This window comes from Telmatherina bonti, assembly GCF_933228915.1.
Source record: "Telmatherina bonti genome assembly, chromosome: 15".
Lineage (NCBI taxonomy): Eukaryota > Metazoa > Chordata > Actinopteri > Atheriniformes > Telmatherinidae > Telmatherina > Telmatherina bonti.
This window is the reverse complement of record NC_136613.1, coordinates 22,798,998-22,822,098: the sequence shown is the minus strand read 5'-3', so window position 1 is coordinate 22,822,098 and position 23,101 is coordinate 22,798,998.

Genomic DNA, 23,101 nt, shown 5'->3' with positions numbered 1-23,101 from the left:
TCCCATGTGACTCGGTCTGCCTTCCCTGTCATCACCTGCTCTATGACTGGAACAAGATGACTTAGAACCTCCAGAGAAGGAACATGTGAGCCTGTGTCTCCCGTAACAAGTTGCCAAAGCATGCTGGTGAGTTTGCCAATCTGCCAGTGAGAAATGAACAATTTGGGAAGCAAATTACTGACTTTGTGTGATTTAATGGAAAACCTCAAATGCAGGCCTGTTTCATTCATAAATGAATAAACAATGTGAATGAACAGTGAATAAAAAAAATCACACAAAACATTTTTTGCCTTATTTCACTGCATATATAATGATATAATAAATAATGAATTATATTATATTTAAGTGTCTTCACGTTTAATTATTAATGTAATATTCCTATCGTTATTCCATTTACCTCGCATTGCAATAGCATGTTACATTGTGGACAATGAAATTTCTGCGATCTACCCACCCAAAGACACTTAAGAAAGTAAAAATAATCTTTTTAGTTTTACATAGAGGTGTCCAATCATGCATAAACTTTACCTGGCCAATTATTTCTGGCAAAGTTTCAACTGATGCTCCAGCAAAGGTTGCCCAAAGGCTAGAGTTCCCTGGAATCAAAGGAAATATTTTACAAATAAATTGATATTCACAGTTAACACCCAACACGCAAACACAATCATTTGATCCACTTGCATCCTCCGACAGCCAACGGTCAGGACTGAAATATTACAATGCAACTTTTCTTTTATCATATCTCATTAGAATTCAGCATGTTTGCCACGAGCAGAGGTGACGGGACGCTGACTTGCCTTGACCTGACTCCAAGATGAAGTGTGTGATGTTAATGAGGACAGAGACGTAGGCATGTGCTGTGCTGTTTGATGGCAGGAGGCTCTGGACGATCTTCATCTCATCAAGAATTCTTAAGAAACAAAGCGAATCAATATTTAACATCTGCATGTTTCACCCAAAGGTCATCAAGTCTTATCAGTCATACAGACAACAGAACAGCACGCACTTCATCTCTGTTTCGTTTGAAGTGTCTATAACAATACGAAGATCAACAAAGTATTCTTTCATAACACAGTTTAAAAAAGCCTATTTTATTTTCCTGTTTAATTCCAATCATTATCATAACTGAACAAGCAGTTTAACAGATTGTTTGAGACACTTTTGTGTCGTGGATTGCAACATGATATAAAGTATAATCCCCTTTAGCCATTTAGTCTTTCTAAACTGCAGTCCATTTGAAATTCAAATTAAATACCACACAATGAAGGGCATTACTCATACAACTGCTCTCATTTAAGGGTACATTTTCATTTATTGTTTCATACCATTTAATCACGCTTATCATACTGCATTATACGTCAGGAAGGACCTATTTCACACTAAGCGTTTTGAGTTGCTAAATTCAATTCTGTCTCAGTTTTGAAATACAGCATTATTCCAAACTGATCTACTAGAAAATGACTGTTGGCTGTATCACTCACATTTGATTCCACTTGTCTGGTCCGCCGCCTTTAATTGTGTTCTCAAAATATGCAGTAAGCACTTTGATAACTGCATGCAGGTATTCTTGGAACATTTCTGGCATTAGCTGTTGGACGACTCTCTCAGCTCTCTTTAGGATGTTTAGAGAGATGTTACGTGATGAGGCGAAACTCATGTTTGGATTGACAATAAGATTCAGTGAATCTTGAAACATTTCCAGGATATCCTCCTGTAGAGGAGGCGGGAGGGGGTCTGTGACTATGTTCAGGATTTGCAATGCACTTTGTAGTCCTTCTGCAATGGCAGCTACAAAGTGTTCGCTCTGTAGGCCGCCGGTTTGCTCTGCCACCATTAGGACTTTGTTCAGGGACTGGGTGATGTTGCTTATCATGGAAAGGTAGGCCAGCTGATCAGGACTGAGGAAAGGAACCATTGTTTTCAGAAACTGATGGATGTCATGCACAGGGGTGGATGCAGTCATGGAGGAGTTTCCCCATTGGAGCATACTATCGATGAGCATTGGGATGTTGGCATCTTTCATCCATTTGTCTATCAGGCTCAGGTAGAGTTTGATTTGAAACTCGGTTTGGTGCAGAAGAGTTGAGTTGAACAGCTGGTAGCCATCATTATTCTGAAGCTCTAGTATAAACTTCAAGTAGTCCAACAGATGCTGAGTGATTTCAGTTGTTGCAAGGCCGATTTTGGTCACCCCATCGCCATCTATTGGGTACTGGAGGCTGTTCACAAGAGACTCAATCTTGTTACTAACAAACAGAGAAAACTCTGTCTCAGCCAGCTGTATTGTCACTTGCATCTGTGTGATGTGGAAGAAGGGTTGAAGGAGCTCTGATGCTGAACTGTTTCTGGTGATGTTTTCCAGCCTTTTCAAGTACCAACCCACAAGCTCCAGATATACTTTCTGGGCGTGAGTGGGGTCTTTCATCAATGTGGTATTGAGGCTGTTAATTGGGTCCATGTTGGTAACCAGATGTATTAGACCTTCCACCACCCTGATTTCATTCATGACCTCAGGAGTGTTCAGTTGGCTCAGTTGGAGGCTCATCTTGATATTGGACAAGGTGGCATTCAAGGTGTCCATGACAACCATGTCAGGGTCCAAACTGAATTTAATTTGGACGATGTCACTGATAGTTTTGTTGACAATTAGTGGGATCAGAGAGAGGATGGTTGTGTCTTCACTGAGAGCAGGTATGTTTGTTAGAAAACCACTGACTCCATTGACCAATCCCATTACACAATGGGTTATCACCTTTAGGTCATTTTGAGCTTCGAAACATTGCTGAACATTGACAATCTTCATCACATTTGCAATCAGCTCATTCATGTTGGCAGCTCCAGCTAGCGCTGCAACGTCATTCAGCTGCTGAATGGTGAGGTTTGACTGGATCAGAGCACTCTGGACACTGGACACAGTGATGTTTGGTGTAAATATGACCAGTTTGATGAAATGAAGGGCCTGTTTGAATGTTTTCACATAGGCAGCATCATTTGGTGGCAGGAGAAATGAGTAAAAGATGGATGCAATTTCCTCATGTTCCTCTCCCCATGGAGCAGGACTGCTTGGAGCGATTGTAAGAGTGGCATTTCCATTGGCTGAGAGCATCATGTCTGATATCTGATCCAGGAACATGAAGATTTCTGAGATTCCAGCTAAACAGTTTTGACTTTCTGCACAGCTGTATACCTGATGTTGCAGCGCTTTGAAATCCTTCAAAAAAGCAGAAGCATTCTTTTGGAGATCAGCTGGTAGTAAGGCTACAAACTTCCGGAAAACAATCTCCTGGGCAGCATCTGGTCCAGCCCGAGTTAGGTTCTGAACACCTTCTGGAGTGAAGAGATTGAAAAGGTCCTTGGAGATCATGTGGAGGTCAGTGATTTGAGCTGCACTCAGCTGTCCAGTTGGTAACTGGAGATGTCCAATCTTTCGCAGTCGATAAAGAGAAATCATAAACTCCTGAAGCTGCTGTATGTACCCAAGAATGATGTTAGTTGGGTCACCATTTGGGGAATCCATGACTGTCTTTAGAAGCTCCATGGCACTGAGGATGGTTTCTGCAATGCCAGCCGAGGTCTGGTTGGTGAAAGGTCGAATGGCTTCTTTGAGACGAGCCACATCATCCGGATGGAAAGAGCTGGAATAAGTTAGCAGATTGTATGCCATGATGTGTGGGACAGCCAGGGTGAGGTTACCCTCCAAGGAGAGAAACTGCATTATCAACTGTTCCAATTTAGGCATTGTTGGATCTGCCTCATTGAAGGTGAAGATGTTTTGGTTGAGCCTGCCAACCTTTGAAGCGACATCAAGCACCATGGAGGCACTGATGGGGCCCTTGCTGAAGAGCAGAGGCAGGAGTGGAGACAGACCAGTGGACTTTAGCAGGTTATCAATGAATGGAGCCATGGCAGTGGAGTCTGAGGTGTTTTGGTTGGGAATAACTGAGACCGTCTTGACAAAGTCATCCAGCTTAAGCATCAGGTTGGTCAGGTAGTTATAAAGGGCATCTCCACCTTTGATTTCTTGTTTTAAATATGAGGCGGCCTGATGTGAGTATATGTCTCCATACACATGTTGCAACAGACTCACAGCTCCTTTGAGATAACTGAAGAAAAACAATAAAAGTGAGAGAAAAAAAATTATACTTTAAAAAACTGACATGAGAAATGCAGGTGACAAGTGCAAAGAGATGAGAGTTTTGAGCTATTGCCTGCTGTCTGTCTGCTAAATAGTGTTACCTGTGTTCCGCAATCGCTAAAGTAAAGATGATGATCATGTTTTAATCATATTTTTGCCCTCTGACGGATTTTAGCAAAAACTGCTGATCTGAATTTCATTAAACTTCAGAGAGAGGTGGAGTAAGGGGAAAAGAAAAATCAATCTGATTTTCAAAGTGAATGCAAATAACTTTCTTCAGACTAGACATTGTTTTGGCAGAAAAACGGTTTCATGAAGCCAAATCAGGTTGCATGTCATTGAAATGCATTGTGCAGTCTCATTATTGGCCCTGTTCTGCAGACAGAAAAGACCCTGCGGCCTGGCATGAAGAGACCGCATACTTACAACAAACCAAGTCATATCTTAAGCAATAATTATAAATCGTTCTTTTGAGGTTTTGTCTCATTTAACCATTTAATTTTATGTTTAGTTTTTTTGTTTGTTTTTTTTTAAACTATTTCTTTAAGTACAACAACCCAAGTTAATGAGCATCGGTTCAAAGTGCATGATGTGAGTACGCAAAATGGAAAAAAATGCTCATTTCCATCTGCAGTTTCAAGGCTGGTAAGATGACAAAATGAATAATAAGACCAGGCAAGTACAGAATAACACATCATTTGTGACACACAAATTATAATATAACCACAACTACTTCCACCCAATCCCTAACTATTTGGTGAGTTATATATTTAATGGCAGAAGACGACAAGTAAAAAGCATAAAAAAGAAACAAATGACACATAAAAGTATGCCTAAAGTTCTGTCCTTTCATATGTATTGCCAAGAGATGTCTTGGTTTGTTTTTGTTTTATCCACTGGTGGAAAAAAAACAGTTTTTAATATTGCTGTCTTAACAATAAGCCCATCTCCCTGCCCATATTTTATGTGCATATCTCATTCTTGTCAATAAAAATGTATTTTTTAGTACCAATGCACAAATGCCCATAATTATTTCCACATTAAATGAATATTAAAAATATTTGCCACTTACTTGACCAGGACATCTTGACTTGGTGACATCAGAGCGTCTGCCACTGCTTGAACAAACTGGGGCCACTTTAAGGCTGTATTACAATTAACAGCCAAGGTCTGACTGTTAACAGAACCTAAAGGACAAAGTAAAACCAGGTAAAAACCAATTTGGAACTGAATAAGGTATTTCACTGAACTTTGTTATGAATATATCTATTTTTAATGAGAAGAGAAGAGAAGAGAAGAGAAGAGAAGAGAAGAGAAGAGACGAGAAAAGAAGAAAAGAGAAGAGAAGAGAAGAGACGAGACGAGACGAGAAAAGAAGAAAAGAGAAGAGAAGAGAAGAGAAGAGAAGAGAAGAGAAGAGAAGAGAAGAGAAGAGAAGAGAAGAGAAAAGAAAAGAAAAGAAGAGAAAAGAAGAGAAGAAAGGCTGGACTCACAGTTTGCTGGCTCAGTTTCGCCACCAGGCCTGTAGTTCAAAATCCAGTAAATCATGTGGAAGTAGTTCTTCACCTCAGGCCACTGCTCGCTCTCCTCCATTTCCTCTCCAAGCTTTGGCAGGAACAGGAAAACGCTGCAAGCAACACAGAAGGTGAAGCAGTGAAGCAATAACCTAAAATTTAAGGAGAGGCAATGCACCTGCTCTTACACATTTAGTTTCACTTATTTTCTGCTTCTAAATTCTAGTCAAAATGTAGCCAAGTTTGAATGTTGGGGAACCTAATTTCAGGATGTAAATCCTCCAAACACTCTAATTAATTAATAAATCTTTGCTAGTCTTATAATGTCTATATTTAGACCAATCACTGTGGAATGAAACACTATGAGCAAGCTATCAACACTTTGTCAACACCTTTGTTGAAGAGTTCCAATAACATCAAGCGTGCTGTTGTCAGGCATCCAGTTCATCCAGTATGCTCCACCCAGTTCTGTGACCACTCTGTCCACAAAGCCGCCAAACTGTAGACTTTTATTATATAGCTGGTGCCACTCGGATAGAATCATAGGAAGTGTTACATTGACATCTGCTTGACCCATAAGGGTGCTGTACACCTCTTGCATCTGAGGATGGAACAGGAAAGAGAAAGGAGGACTGAAGATAAGCTGACAGCTGAGTCATGTTTATAGAGGTGCATGGCGGGCTGAAATTTTGGCGTCAAGTCTTTAGTATCAGATAAAATACAAAATAGAATGAAACACCTTTGAGGTGGTAATAGAGGTCATGTCAAAGAGAACAACAAAAATCACAAGACAAAAGTACAGGCTAAAATTATTGATGCATTTATTCACAAATGCACTCATTTTCATGTTACCTCTTGAGCCACATGCGTCCAGTCCATCGTCAAAGCTTGCTGCAGAGCAGAGTTGTTTTGGCAAATGATTGATTCCCACACCTCAGTCGTTATGGTCTTGGAGGATAAGAGCCACTCAAAGGGCTCCAGAAGTTCTTTACATTTGTGAGGCTCTGATTCCAGAGTCTAGAGTGTAAAAAAAAAAAAAAAAAAAACATCACTAGGTGAGTGCTTTCTACCTTTATCCTGGTTTTTACAAATGAAATTATTCTATGCTTCATCCTCCTGACAGAAATCAGCCATGTTATCTTAGGCGAGATAAAATGGAAGACAATTAGTTTAGTCAGACATGTAGTATGGGATTCAATTTTCAATTAGATGTTTATATATATATATTTTTTTTTTCTTTTATCTAACAAGGACATAGCATAGCAAAATAAAAGACAACTTCTAACTATGCCAGATTTAGCCAAAGGGTTAATATTTATCTGTAACCCCAGGTCACATCTTACAGAGGCTCCCTGGAACAATAATAATAATAATAATAATAATAATAATAATAATAATAATAATAATAATCTACAAACCAATAATCTAAAACTAAAATTAACATTACTAAAATCTACACACCTGAGATAAAACCACTAAATCACAAAGCAAGACAACCTCTCAGAAAAAAAAGGTGTACACATAAAAACACGGACTAACAATAAGATGGCAGCAGCTGGCAGTATTTTAAATGTTGACAGCTTTGACGCTGACTAGCCACTGTATCAAACAGTACCTAAAATCATGTCTGTGTTGATCCACTCTTGTGAAGCTGTAACAGAAAAGGCTGACTTTCCTAAGACACTTCTCCTTAGTGAAATCATACAAAGACAAAGTTTTGACCAACCATCTTGACCTGAGCTCTAAAAGTAGATTTGAGTCCAACAGAACTGTCTTGACTGTGCACTGTAAATATTCATTGTTGTGAGGTTGCCCGCATTTGGATACTCTATCTTCCCACAGTTTGAACAATAACATGGATGACTCAGCAAAAAAAACAAAAAACAAACCCACAATGTCTTAAAATAAGATTAAAGGTCATAGAAAAAATATTAAAGGGCAAATACATTTAGAGCCCTGAAAGGCAATTAGCATACTTCCATGATAAACTCCATCACGCTCTCCAAGACCCTGGCGATCCAAACTTGTGCCGCAGACTGGTTGGTCATCAGCATGAGATAAGTCAACTGGAGCTCACCAGCATCACTCAGAACATTGCTAATCATTCCTGTTCATATAAAGAACAAATACAAAACAAGACCGAACCACATAAATTCAGAGAAAATGACTTACTGAGCTAAAATCATACAAGTTCATTTTTTAAAAAAAAAAAAAAAAAGAAGGTGACCATTGGACATTCTTCTTTGTTAATGTACACATTGGATTTTTTTTATTTTCTTTTTTTTTTTTTTCTAATGATGTGCACCAGATTTTCTTTGTCTGTGTTTTTGTGTAACACGTGTCAGACTGCAACTGCTTTAATCCTTCTTTGTTTCCAGACCTTCTGTCTTGCTTTCATCATGCCCCTAGAGAAAGGGTGTGACTTTCATCTTTGTTACACAGAATACAATGCGTTTACTTCATGAAAAGATCATAATAGAGATTGTCCAAGAACGTGATGGGAGAGTTGAGTCATGTTCCTGTTACAGAAAATATTGTACCTTGAGGGTTCTTTCCTTTAAGTTCAATGGTTTGTTCTAATGTAACTGAACTTTTACAGTAAATACTTATATAAACATTTGTGAGAAGACAGAATTATGGGATTGAGATTTTTATAGCAGCTGAAAATGAAAATGATTTGACAGATAAATGACTTCCTCATAAGAGACATCACCCTCAACATTCCTATGAAAGTACTTGAAATATTTCTCTGTAGCTTCTGTCTTACCGTCAACAGTGCCCAAAGTAGTCACTGCTGCTTTCATGGACTGGAAGCCAGTTCTGAGGACTCTCTGCACAACCATATCCAATGTAGGCTCAACGCTCACAAGCTCCAATAGTGCATGACCGACTCCCAAAAACCTGCCGAAGCACAAAACCAGTCTTAAACATGAGTACAGACTCTTTACTTAACTCATAAGCACCATGTGTACATATCTCTAATGAGGAAGTCTGATGCACTGAATGAAAAGTTAAAGAGCTAGCAAAGAAAAGATAAAGGAATGATTTTTTTTTAGGATTTATTATATATCTTACAGCTCCTCTTCGATGTTTTGTGGTGGTGTATCTATGCTACGTCGAGATCTCGTGATGTTGGAGCCTCCATGTTCTCCAGAGGTTGAACCTCCCATCAGACTGTGCAGTAGTCCTTTGGCAAAGGAGACATCATGTGCTGCCACGTGCCGACTCCATGCCAGGAGAGCCTGGGAGTAATAAGGTTTATATAAAGAGGAAAAACAAAAGGGAAAAAAAAACCCAGGACATTAATGCAGAAGAATACATTAACTAACCCTCTGTCAGCTTCTATGCCAAAACACAAATTTACTGCTGGATTCACATAACGACTGCCAAATGGTAGACAATAGATGAACTGCTCTTACAGTTCAAAAGAATGGGGAAATGGTATTTTATTCTAACATTTCTAAGCTGTAGCTTATGATCTCTTTTCATTAGAAAAAGAACTCTGCAAGCATTTTAAATATGCCATTAAATACAGTAAGGTCTGATTCAGGATGGATTAGCAATGTAATATTGATTTTAAAGCTTTCACCATGTTTGCATGGTTTGTTATTGGATATATAGTATGATGTCTGCCACTATAGGAAGTATTTGCACATAAATGCATAGCTTTGTTTAACATAAGTGTTTCCAGTCAATATTAAAAACAAAGAGCAGTGCTTTCTCTTCGCACAGCAAGCAGACTGACTCAGGATTGCCACAGGAGTTATGGTCCTGCACGTCCAGCGATAGGGAATGGGTATTACCGAAACATAACAGGGAAACTGTATTTTCCATTCACTGGGAAAGAAACCACGCCTATCTAAAATGAGAAACTTTAGTTCAGAAAAAGAAAAGGCAAAATGAGGATTTTTGTTGGTCTCTGACACAGAATGGACTTGGACTTGTATAGCACCTTTCTAGTCATGCAGACCACTCAAAGCGCTTTACACTACTTGTCACATTCACCCAATCATACACACACTCATTAAACACACTCATACCCCAGCTGGGGGCAGCTTGGGGTTCAGTGTCTTGCCCTAGGACACTTCGGCATTCAGGGAAGCCTGGAATCGATCCCCCAACTTTCCAGTTGAAGGATAACTGCTCTTCCCACTTCAGAACAGAACAGATGGGGGACTACTTCGGGGAGTGGGCGACACCAACCAAAACAGTTCAGCCACAACCAGAACAGATAAGAATCTATATATCAGGAAACCCAATACCTACAGGATTATAATTATGCAGTGTAGAGCAGTAAGTTAAATCATTAATTACTGCTATGGAGCTATGGTTGGGCTGCCACAGATCTATGAAGGAGTTATGGTATCACCAAAAGCAGGCAGTGGAGTAAGGCTATGATAGATGAAACAGTTTTATTCAGGGAAAACAATATTTTCTTTATTGAACCATTACCAGAGGGTAGACAGGCAGTGGATAAAGGTGGGTTTCGGCCCTAAAATGGGATGAAAAAGGGAATAAAACCTATGAGTTGAGATATGTAGCAAAGGCATACACTCAGGCTGAATGTCTAGACTGCTCATTCTTATTTAAATTATGATTTTATTATGTTTTTTGCTATTTTTTTCTGCATTTTACTTCTCTTAATGCATAGTTTGTGTCATCTGTAATGCTTTTAATGTTTTATGCAAAGCACTTGGAATTGTCTTTTGAAATGTGCTATCCAAATAAACTTGCCTTACTCCGAAATATGTTCTCTACTATGTGCACTGATGCAACGATCAGCCCAGCATGACCTTAAGTTGTATGGATGGACGTCACGATTGAGAAAAACATGGAAAAGCCCTAAGTTCTTAATTTGAAATCAGAGAACAGGGAGAAACTGTTGCACAAATTAAATTGATTTATGGCCTAAAACAATCTGGGAGAAACAGGAACATGATGCTTCATGAGTCTAAGCTTGAGAATAAGTTTGTATAACATCAAACAAGTAACTGTATCTACACCAAACTGTAAGCAAAAGGAAAAGGGAAATTGTTGGTATGGGTAGACAATATAGTCGTGGCTGCAAACAATGAAGAGTGCTTCAGAGAAGTCAAAAAGAAACTTTAAAAAATGAAAGATTTAGGGCAACTCTCCCATTTCATTAGGAATGATTTCACTCAAACAGCAGGTACTGTCAAAATGAACCAAGCCAGGCGTGTTAAGAAGATCCCGCAGAGATTAGGCATTTCTGAATATGAAAGCAAAGCTACATCTACTGAAGTAAAATATGATCTCACTCCAGAGGGAAAACAAACAGACCAGAGAAAATACAGAAAGGTTGTTAGCAGTCTTATCTACAATCATGACCTGCATCAGGATGGTGCGATCAGTTCATGGAAATCAAAGAAGCAACAAACAGTGGCCCTGTCAACACAGGAGGCAGAGGATGTGCCGTTGCCAACCACAATCCAGGAATCCCTTAACCTCTCACAAATGCTGAAGGACATGGATCACAGTTTTCAGGATAACTCAACAAAAATTTTCAGAGGACAATCAAGCGAGTATACACCTGGCAAGGAGTCCTGTAAACCTCCAAAGAAGCAGGTCGACATTACAAACCACCTCATGAGATCCAGTTTGTTACAAGGTGACACTGTTCTTTTGTACTGTCCTACTGAAAACATGGTAGCTGACATGTCTGCCACAAAGTCTGCCACAAGCACTAAAAATGAGAGGATTTGTTCAGATATATTTGAACATGAACAAAAATCTGTTTGTAAATGGTTTGGTTGAGATGAGTGACATCATCAAGTGGGGGCAATTTCCTGCTTAAATTTGAAATGTAATGGGACTTCAGTCCCTTCACGCAGCAAATCCACACCAAACCACTTTCAGTAATTACTTTATATTTTAATGTAAATTTAGTTTATTTTTTTTATCTTAATTTATTGATGTCTTATTTTTATTTATAATTTATTGTCATTGAATTTATTTTGATTTTACACAATTGCAAAATTATTTCAGGCATTAAGTGGTAAAACTTTCTTAATAATAAATATAAACTTTCAGGTTTTAAGAGCTGAAATTACATGAAGTGGTTAATCAGGAATAACACATTCTTCTACACATTATTAGCCCATCTGCACCACTGCACTGCCTCTATAGCAAATTGGCACAACATTACAAGTACGAGATCATTCATTCATGTCAAGTTCACTGAGCACATTCACAAAGTAAAGACGGCGTTAGCTAACAGCTTCTGACTGGGAATTATCTAATCAACACATGCATACTGTCATGGCAGCACTAATTAGGCATCCTTCAGGTTTCCGTTCCCCACTGCCTGGGGCTGCAGCTTGTTGCTATGGCCAACAAATTTCATGCAGCCACAGATGAGTCATTTGGTGCACTCAGCAGCATGACACAATGAGATTTTTTTTTTTTTTAAATCATAAAAAGAGAGGGAACTTGCCACTGCTGCACATATATTTATCAGAGAACTGACTCATTCCTGATGCCTATAATTCTCGGTATTGATGGTGATTCAAGATAGGAGCCTACCTGTTTTGCCACCTTGTCAGGGCTGATCCAACTCAGAAGCATGTCTACAGTACCCGTATTGCATGCTAGTGTTAACCATATCGGGTTACTGCTGTTGCCACACAGGTAGAAGTGAACCATCTCTTTGTCCAATGTCAGACCAATAGCCTAGGACAGAAAGACCAGTAAAATTATTAATCACATAATCACGGTCAAATTCTAACTTTTCTGTCTTTCTGGACACGCACCTTAGATACCAACAAAAAGTTTGCATCTAAGTTCGTATTTTCAGTTAATTCAGTATAAAACAGTAGTTCAACACTTTTTTTTAACAAACACAATGTCTCCGTCCTGATTCTGAGTCTGACTTCTAAACTCAAACTGAGAAGTAAATGTAAATCAACAGGGTTTCTTGTTGGAAAGCAAAGCATTGAGACAAGAGAGTGGAAGTTAAACCTACTGAGTCATTAAATAAAAATGTTCTCAAGCATGTGTTTTACTGAACTATGTGATACAGGCGTGTATAAGGGCATATACCTTGTCCAACGGTATTTCAACATCTTGTAGAACTTGTCTCACTATGTCACTCATGGTGTCATTGTGCAACGTGACAACATCGCCAAGGGAAATGGAAACATCTGAGTAGAATAAAGTTGATCAGACAAAGTGATCAGGCATTACAAGTTTGATTTGTCTCATTTCTGCTGCTTGATTCTCAAGAATTGTTATGGTTTTTCTAAAACACCAAAATATCTTTACTGAGATTCAGTATTAAAGTAATCTGAAATCATTAAAAGCAACATCTAAATGAATATTTTCATCGGACAACCATAAAACTGTCAGTGCATAGTTACTTTTTCCAGGCCAGTTCTGAATGTAGTGAATTACGTTGATGGATCCGGCAAGAAGTGTATGAACCGTGGAGAATGAGTCACCAGTTTCAGGGAAATTTCTCTGGATGACTTGCAAGCCACTACAAAAAGCATGAGAAAAGTAAACAGGAAAAAGAGGTAATGACAAATCCATTTTTTATACTCATTCATATTGTATATCTGCCTTCACACGTACACATCAGCACATTACTTTTACACTGTTTCATCTGTAAAATGATGTTACCCCTGTAAGTTTGTGAGTAAGGCTTCAGTGTTGGTCAGCCCTTGGTCAAAGGAGTGAGGAGAGACAAGCTCAGGAAGACCCAGAAGGCTCTCCCACAGTGAAGTCTCATTTTGTAGCTGATCAAATAACATCACCGTCATCCCAACCACTGACAGCATTTCATCTGGTTCTGTCAGCATCAGCTCCGTTAATATCTGACAATCAAAGACAACACCCGAGTCACTGAAAATGCCTGTATTTGTGTGGATTTCCAAAGAAATAAACCTACATGCTGTTTCAAGGTAAACATGGACATACCTGGTTCAGAGTTTGAAGTGTGACTTCAAACACAGTGTTGTTGGTGTTGCAGAAATTGATCACTGCATAACTGAGGGTGTCAGGGGACGTTCTGTTGATCAGGGGCAGAGTCACAGAGCAGATGGCCCGCTTCAAAATGTTCACTGACTCCAACCTTTTGTTCAAGGTTTCCTGCAAAGGAGGATGATTCAAAACTCTACAGTCAATAATCCTTTAAAACAAAGCATTGAACCCACTCAGGCTTCAGCTCTCCATGTTGTAAATAATGACTTAGTTGGTAACATTGTAGATTTTTAGTTTTGACTAATCATGTAAATAACATCATACTATGAGTAAATATTGTGGGGGTTTTTTTGTAATGTACTGTTAATCATCAGCAAAAATCTGTCAAGACTTGTTAAGACTTGGTTTATTTTCAATCACTCCTTAAAGATGCATAATGGTTTATCTTCCATTCATTTTAGTTTAATAGTTCCCACCTGATCATCCAGAGTGGTGTTGATGGAGCTCATAAATGAGATTCTGTTATAGTTTCCTTGGTCCGATGAACCTTTAAAGTAAGAACAGACGGTTAAAGGTCTGCAGAGCACAAAAGATCATGGCAACATCAAATAATATAAGTTAAGTTGGAGGGCCTCTGCTTACTTCTTCAGTGTGAGATACAGCTCATTATCCTTTTTTAAAAGTTATTAATAAGTAAATAGTTGATGAGCTTAGCAGAAAATGTTCCAGCGAGAGGAACAAGCTTACAAGCTTCGCTTTGTTGCTTCGTCATATTGGATACAAACAAAACAGGGATGAATTAAAAGAGCATAAATGGGTCTTTAAGACAACATCTCTGCTAAACTCATTTAGCGATGCATAATGACATTAACGTGAAATCAAAATGCTACTTTAGACCCTTGAAATTGTGCTAATTAAAAGGCATTTATTTTCTACAACCTTCCAATTGTTTTATGTCACATATCAAACCTGTTTTCCAACATTTAGTGTGAAAACAAAAAAGTATTTTCCAGCAAGTGTGTGTGCCATGATCAATTTGCATAATATTTATCTAAAATCACAGTCTGTGAAAGAGAAGAACATACCAAAAATACTTTCCATGAGTTTAAGCAGTTGTGCAGGATCACTGCTGGAGTCATTGGGGAAAGCAAAGTTGAAAAATTCTCCCCCTTTAATCAGAGATGCCAGAGGGGAGGTCTTTGGTAAATCATTAGATCTGTAATACAAATTTAAAAACAATGACATAAAGTTATGAGGGCCTTCTGATGTTTTCATAGAATTTCCCCTAAAAGGGAAAAGTATATCTTGGTTCTCACGGGAGTTCTGAAGGGTAGATCTGCTATGGACAAGGAAAGGGGCATTTAGGAGATTTAGGAGTTCCCTAAGCAGAGGAGAAAATGGTGGACAGAAGGGGCAGGACAGATTTTCTCCAAACACTGGATGATAGTGAATTAATTAAACCCCGCAGACTGGATCGTGCAGGCATCCTGTAGACGGTTGATGTCGTTAGAGATACGCTTACTCGTCCAACCCAACACAATCGCTGCACTGAGGCATTTAGCAACAGCTAAAATGATAAATGATAATACAAAATGGAGTTGCATCAATCCTATTGTCACCAAAAGTGTATTTTTATCTAACTTTTAGGATAATTCAATCACAGTTTTTTAAGTGATGATTCAATGTGGTCCACCACACAGTTTCTGTCTGTTCTCTACTCAGAGTTCTCTGAGAATTTTCTGGAATCACTCGGAAGCTAAGCCACCTTGCTAGGAATTTTTAGGCAAAGTTAAGAGCACTCTGAGAGGAATTTCAGAATCTTTAGGAATAAAACTCCCAGTCTGAAAGGATTTCTCACAAAGGTACCCTTCCTGTAAACCACTCAAAGTTAATGGTGAAATGCTGTATTGTACTGAAACAGACCAGTGAAGACCAGTAGCTGAAACTACCGTAAATAAATTAACTAATTCCTTGATTACATTAAAGGTTATAATTCAAAGGAAGAAGTAAAGAAACAGACTTTTAAATCCAATATCCTTAGTTTACAAGATTGTAAGGATATTGTTAGTTCTTCTGCTCATCTCAAAACATTTTAGACTATTTCAAATCTGCACTTTTTACAATCTTATAACTTCCTTCATCCTTTCTGACCATTCAACTACAGTTCTTTTCATGATACTTCCGGTCCTTCTAGTTTATCTGACACTTTCTAAGAGCTGGTTCTCATATTACCAGAACACATTCTCAACCCCAATTGCCGTGACAAGAAATACAAGCTAATCAATACCTGAGGCAAAGAGCAACCTCTAACTTTAATATTTCTACCACTGTGCCTCACAGTTGGTATTAGGTTTCTTCGAAGAAAAAGGAACATCTTTTCATTTTAACCAGTTTGTCTGCTATCGCGAGCAAACAACTAGTTTTTATTTGTCTGTTCAGAGCAGCTCATTCAACAGAGGGTCTTTCGGTTGCTGACAATAACGGCATTAAAAAAGCTGCAACAGTTTCCCCAATTGAAGATTTTAAACAGAATCCGAAAAGACTCCATGTCCCTTTACTTTGTTTTGCAAAACAAGCAAGATTTTCTTTGAAACCTCTCAAAGTCTTTTCAGGCAGACCTCAGCGACTGACTTTGGGTGTCTCAGGTCAGCCAACAACAGATGGAATTTGAAAAGAACCGGTTGTTCAACTAATCTACTTTCTGCTTGTGACATTTAAATTCTTAAACTACCTGGTGTTGTTTTTTAAGGCGTAAGTTACAACAAACCAGACTGGTTTTAGATTGATGACGCTGCTTCTTGGAGCTGAAAGAGTTGTCACAATAAAAACACACCTAAAAGAAAGAAAGATAGTGTCCAGATCTATCACACTTCTTCTGCTTAAATAACAGTGCAGGATGTTGTTAACAAGTTATGAAGTTCTCTTCTCCACATGCAAAAAGGGAGTGTGTTCAGGCGATCATGCAAAGATGATGCAAAGAGGACATTTTTCAAGCATGCATTTTGTCTTCTGGCAGCAGAAATCAGAACTGATAAAACTGATACCTCTTTGCTCGCGATGATTTTGACGTAGTTGAGTTCACCAAGCGAGACGTGTTATGGCAGTTGCTGTCAGTGTTGCACATGAGGGTCTGCAGAAAAGGGAAGAAGCCTGTGCTTGGTAGGTTACGGGGTCCAACATAACCTTAAAAAGAAACAAGTCAAAAACAAGTATAAATTCATTATGAATCTTTGCTTCAAAGTTAGTAAAAAAGCCAAAGTATTAAAGACAGGTCAAAGTCACATCATCAGATATATTTAAATGGGGAACAAATATTCTATTAACCATGCTTTGAATAGGTTTAAGAGCCAACATCTTTTATCACAGGACAATAAGCCTGAGCTCATTACTTCTTAACTGTATTGTTATCTGTGCGAAACTTCAACCATGCTTTGTCAAAAATCAGTCTCTGCTTTTGTTTCTGAGAAGACAAAAAAACTGTCATGTGAAGAGCATGACGATCAAGTCGCAGGTGAACTATTTCCGAGGCTGACAGTATGGCACAGCGCAAAGCTGGTATTCTTTTTTTTACATTTCACACAACGCCCAACTAGTAGCATTTGACAAATGCCAGACAAAATGCGTGTGACAGACCTTACGAAACCTAGAGTACACAAGCATTACATCAATCCCAAAGGTTATTATTTGTATTCATACACTCCCTTTCATTGTGTGCTTATAACGCTGGCACAGCTATGAAAGGAAATGAACAAAAAGCACAAAACAGTGACTTATGAGAATTAAACAAGTGCAGTGAAAAAGTACATATTTGAGCTGTTACTGGTATAAATGCAAATATTTTGTATCTTCATCAAGGCACAATACAGATAACACAAAAAAGAGGAATAGCTTATGTAACTGCTACAATAACATGTTTGTCCCGAGGCAAGTAACTGCAGTCGTGATTTTTAATTTTGTGAAATCTCATGAAGCTGTAATTGCAGACCAAATCAAAACTGTACTGGACAACATTCAAGACTCAGTCATAAATCAGGTTCGCATATGGAAGATGGTCACTTTGTTGTCTGATTTTTGGGAGTGGTGCTGATTTCCAGTAAAAATAAAACAAGTCCTATTGTTTGACTCAGAAGTTAGTTTTAAAGATTTGAGCCCATTGGGGTTATTAGATTACAATGATTCCCAGCATCCCTGGAATATGATCCATTTAAAATGGCCAGCGCAAACAAAAGTGGGAGACTTTACTGGTTGTGTAAAAGCAGTTTTTCTTGTTACTGGTAATCAATGATTCATATCCTCCTGACTACCAGGAAAAAAATGGGTGACTACAAATGTCCACTACGGAGGACATTGCTTCAACTTTTAATATTGTGGTAAAATATAGTTATATTTATCTAAGAAACAATTTAATGTGTTTATAAGATATTCAATGAAAATATAACTACAAAATATCAAGTAAAAATCAGCACAAAGAAAAGTATTATGCACTTTTGCTCTACCCATAAAACAAGCTTGTTGTAATGGAGGCCATTTTTCTTTAAGACAGAAAGAAAGTTCACAAAGCCCCCCGACCCCCACCCCCAACCCCACCCCATAAATGAGGTACCATTTAAAAGCACTAAATGTCCTCTTTAAAGACCAAAAGGTGTTAGTTCAGTAGCATTCAGGGAGATGAAAATATTTAGGTTTACAAAGGTCCTCCACAGAGGACAAATTGAACTACTGGTAGTCAGGAGGATATAATCCACATCAAAAGATGGATTTGAGAATGAAGTTTGGAGATTAAATGAATGCGGTATTGTTCTGTATAATCGTGACAAGCTTGAGCTTTAGCTGCAAGGCCTGGCCATTTTCCACCCATCCCACTACAAACCAGCTATCAACTGTGGCTGCAAATGGAAACAAAAAAGTGTGACACCCTCCTGAAGCACCTTCACCCACATGTACTGCAGATGAACAAATGTGACCTCGGTCCACTGGATTTGAAAATAATGAAGACTAATGCCCAGGCAACAGTGACAGGCAAGGCTCACGACTGAAGGACACTCATGTTTGAATCCATTTGTTTACTCTGATTATGAAACTGGAATGTTCTTAAATGTAGCTGCTGACTTTCAGGTTTCCATTGGTTTCATTTCACATCAACAATATATTAGTCCAAATTGTGAAAATGTCTTTAACTTAACAGTTATTTTTCCATCTGAACTTACAATAAATATGAACATACATATAGAATAAAATGAGTATCTGTGTGTGTACAAACCAACACTGTATTAGTCCATTGATATGTGACTTAATGCTGATAATCTTTTATCATGGTGTTAAATGAAAACTAGTTCCTGATGCAGGACACTGCGCTTATTTCACAGAGTTTCTATGGAAAGTGGAAAGCACATAAATTCTCTCCTCTTACAGCAACTTTTTGTGTCTTGTCCTGCATTTAAGCAAGCAGAATGATGTCTGGATGCTGTGTTCTGCTGAGCAATTTTACTTTGCCAAGGGGAGCTTTATAGATATAATGATCACCTTGATTTTCTGAATTCTTATTTTATTTCTCTATTTATCTTGCATTATTGTTTGTATTGCAGAGTTTGCACTGCTGAACCAGAACAGAGAGGATAGAAGAGAAAGAGAAAGAAGAGAAAACACCTCACAGAGAAAGACAAAGAGACAGATAAAAAGAGAGATAAAGAAAAACATACATATGCACATATATGCGCATACACACATATACGCACTCGCCTGTATGAACGCATATACACACACACACACATACAAACTACCTTAGATTTATATTCCCCCTGCGGAGGCCTATGCTATCAGCTGCTGGAAGCATCAGAAACTAACAAGTTAAATATAAATGAGAAACACATAAAGAAAACTGTCTGCTGTCAATGAATAAACTTGCAGGACGACTCAGTGACTGTGTCACATGCAGAACACACAGAGTGGAACGTGTTCAGAGAAGAGTGATCATGCCAATGTGACCCTGCCCACATAAAGGCAAGGGGGAGGCCAGGAGGACCCCCGAGACCTGGGCAATTGGTAGCCACCCCCAAGCACAGACACCAACCATCCCTCTCTGGAGCCAGCCATGCACCCACCCAGGAGACGGCAGAGAGGGGACCCCAGCCATAGTCCCCCGCAGTCAGGGGAAACAGGCCACAGTAGGCCAGACGTGCCCAGACCAGTAAGGAGCGGCCCCGCTGGGCACCTGCCGCCCAGGGCAGACAGAGCGCGGGCCCCAGGGCCCCACGAGCCCGAAAGCAACCTCCCCACCCCCGCAGGCAGAGGAGCCAGCCCACACCAACAAAGGGCCAGGATCCCCAGGCCGCACCCCAGTGCACCGGCTGCGCTGCCCGTGCAAAAGATTCTGCCACAACCACACCCACACACATACCCCCACACACTCACGCACACATACTTCTATCCCTACACACACCCTAGCCAACCTATCTCTTACACACTCTCCATCACACACACATCCCCTACCCACCTCCAATCACCCACTCCTTCTTACACATGCATACCCCAACCCACCCCTCCACCTCCACTCATACACTGCCCCCTATACATGTCCACATGTCCCACCTCCTCCCTCCACCTCTACCCACGCACACACACCCCATCAACCCCCCCCCCCATCCCACCCCCACACACATAATCCGCCTTTATTCACGCACACGCCCCATCGCGCATTCCCCCACCATCCCTCAACTCTACATACACACACCTCCCTACACCCCCTCCATCTGTATTCACACTCCTCCTTATACACAAACACACTTTATCATACCCACACCCATCCCATCACAACCCCCTACCACCAACATACCTCATCCCTCTGCATACACCTACCCCTCAAAAAATGCAAAAAATAATTTCAACAGAAACTTTCCCTCACAATGCAGAAGTACAGCGGTTCTAATCCTGCTTTTTATCTGTTCCAGCACGGAAACAAATCTGATGGCCAGAAAGTAATGAGATATTCTTTCCTCTGTTTCAAGATGGAAGGCTGGTTGTCATATTTCATGTCACATTTGTCACATTTGTTTTTTACTTTGAAATTTAAAAGGAAGAAATGTGACAGCTACTGTGTGAACCAAATACTGTTATTAAAAAGCAATTCAATTTGTTTAAAGTGTTGCTCAAAAGTTAGTTTCTCCTCACATAACAGTACATAGATAGATAGATAGATAGATAGATAGATAGATAGATAGATAGATAGATAGATAGATAGATAGATAGATAGATAGATAGATAGATAGATAGATAGATAGATAGATAGATAGATAGATAGATAGTGCGGTTTCACACTCACATGTATCTTTTACAATGGGAGGGAACTGATAGCGAGTCACAGCGATGAGGATGAAGATGAGCAAAGGCCAGGCGATCAGAGTCAGGGACCAAAGCTACAACAACATATATTGAAACAGTTAATGAAGAATGTATAACCTAAAACATTAATATTGAGAAATACAAGATATGAAGGCTGCAGGTTAATTATTACAGCAGGTATTTTCCACCATTGTTTTTATTTTATTTTTTTCTAAAGCCCTCTTTGCACATAAATGTCACTCACTGGCTGTCGGATGACTCCCAGTCCATTCTTCCAGAGAAGAAGTTTCAGCTGCCGTAAGAAAGCCATCAGTAGCGGAGGCTAAAGGGAAATGAAATGTCAGGTCTAGTTTGAGTTGTAATTTTTTAGGCTATAAGACTTTACATAATAAGGACATCACATATCAATCAGGAGTAATATGCTTATAGCATTTTATGCACAGAATCATAATGGTAAAGTAACAACCTGTACAAAAGGTTAGAGATTTTCAACTTTCAGGAAATATTTTTCAGAAAATACAAAAACGTTTATACTACACTGATATTATATTATTAAAGTAGGACAGAATCATCCCATGAAACTTTATCTGAAACCAAATCTGACAACTGTGGTGAGTAGAATATACCACAACCATAAAATTGCCATAGTCTCAATAACTTGTTTTGTGTTCGGTGTCATCTGATGTCAGTGGCATCTGGTTATGATATAATGTGAAGAGTGTGATGAAGGGGACAGTTTAAATATAAGTGAACACATAACCAAAACATTTTGTGGTCAGTTTATGGCTCAGATACTTCTTTTTCTTGAACAATTGTAGTCTACGTGTGCATTTGAAAGTTTAGACAAAGTCCAATGAAGTTCACCTCTATAATGCCTTTTAGATTAAAGTCTTTTGTTAGTATAGTAAGACAAAAATTCACCCATTTGAAGCAACAACGGAATTCACATGGACGAAGATTTGACGGACATTTGACATAAATTTGATTCGAGGTAGGCTATAATAAACTGTATTTGTTTGGGGAATTGTGAAACAATCCCAATCAAAAAGTTACTTTTTTCATAAAAGGGCCTTTGAAGTAGTTCAACACAGTGATTAAACAGAAAACGTATTTTTATTTAGGCCTATTTACTTTTTTCTTGATAAACGTTTAACATACAGGAAAATGATTACTTGAACATATAAAAAAAAAAAAAAAAAAAGAAGCGACAGCTTAGACCGCACGTACGATAACCAATGAAAACTGGAATAGTAAACCAGTGCTAACTTACCTGGTTGTCTTCTTTTTATGGGATAAGTTGCTGGTTATTTGGAGCTATGTAGTTCGCAGGCTTGTTAGGAAAGGCATGGTGCCGCAGGTGGCCCCTAGCAGGATGCCCTTTCCATCAGTTGGGTCGATACAGTGATAGAAATAATAATAGAAACAATAATTCGCTCTCAAAAACAAAGACAAATGAAACTGTAAGTTGCAAATGACAGAGAGAAATCCTTTCAGGTGCGGTGACAAACAGCTGGAACTTGCTGGCTGCTCCTGTGTTCCTATTTAATGCAGGTATTGTAGCTCCTCCTTTCTCTGAGGAGCAAATTTGCGAGGAGAAAAAAAAAGGGTGTGTCAACAAGACAAATACTAATTCTCACTATGTAAGCTGTTGTTGAGGAAGGATTGGTCTCAGCTGGGAAAAGTCATACCAATAACATGATGAGGGGGACCCATTGGGAAAAGTTTAAAAAAACAAACAAAAAAAAAAACTTTCCAGACATCTCTTATCATGATTAAGTAAAAAATAAAGAGGAATAAAGTGACACTAAAGAAATTATGACTGTCAAGCAAATATTTATATGCTTAATAAATGTTCCATTTGAAGTTAACAAAGCACAAGTCCAGATTTTAAGCAAATAAGAAAATAACTGCTTTGCTGACGTGTCTCAGTAAATGTAACTGTGTGAATTATTTTGAATAAATTCACTGAAAAAGTAGCTGCCAAGCACCTATGATATCATGCACAGAATAATTTCCATGACTAGATTCTTTAGAAAGGCAGCATCTAGAAATAATGGTAGGTAGGTAAATTCAACACAGCCAAACACAGGTAAAGGTGACATTTGTTTTGTTAAACATCAAAAACAGGAATGTAATCAAACTGGCCATACTGGTTTTCCATTGTAATAACATGTGA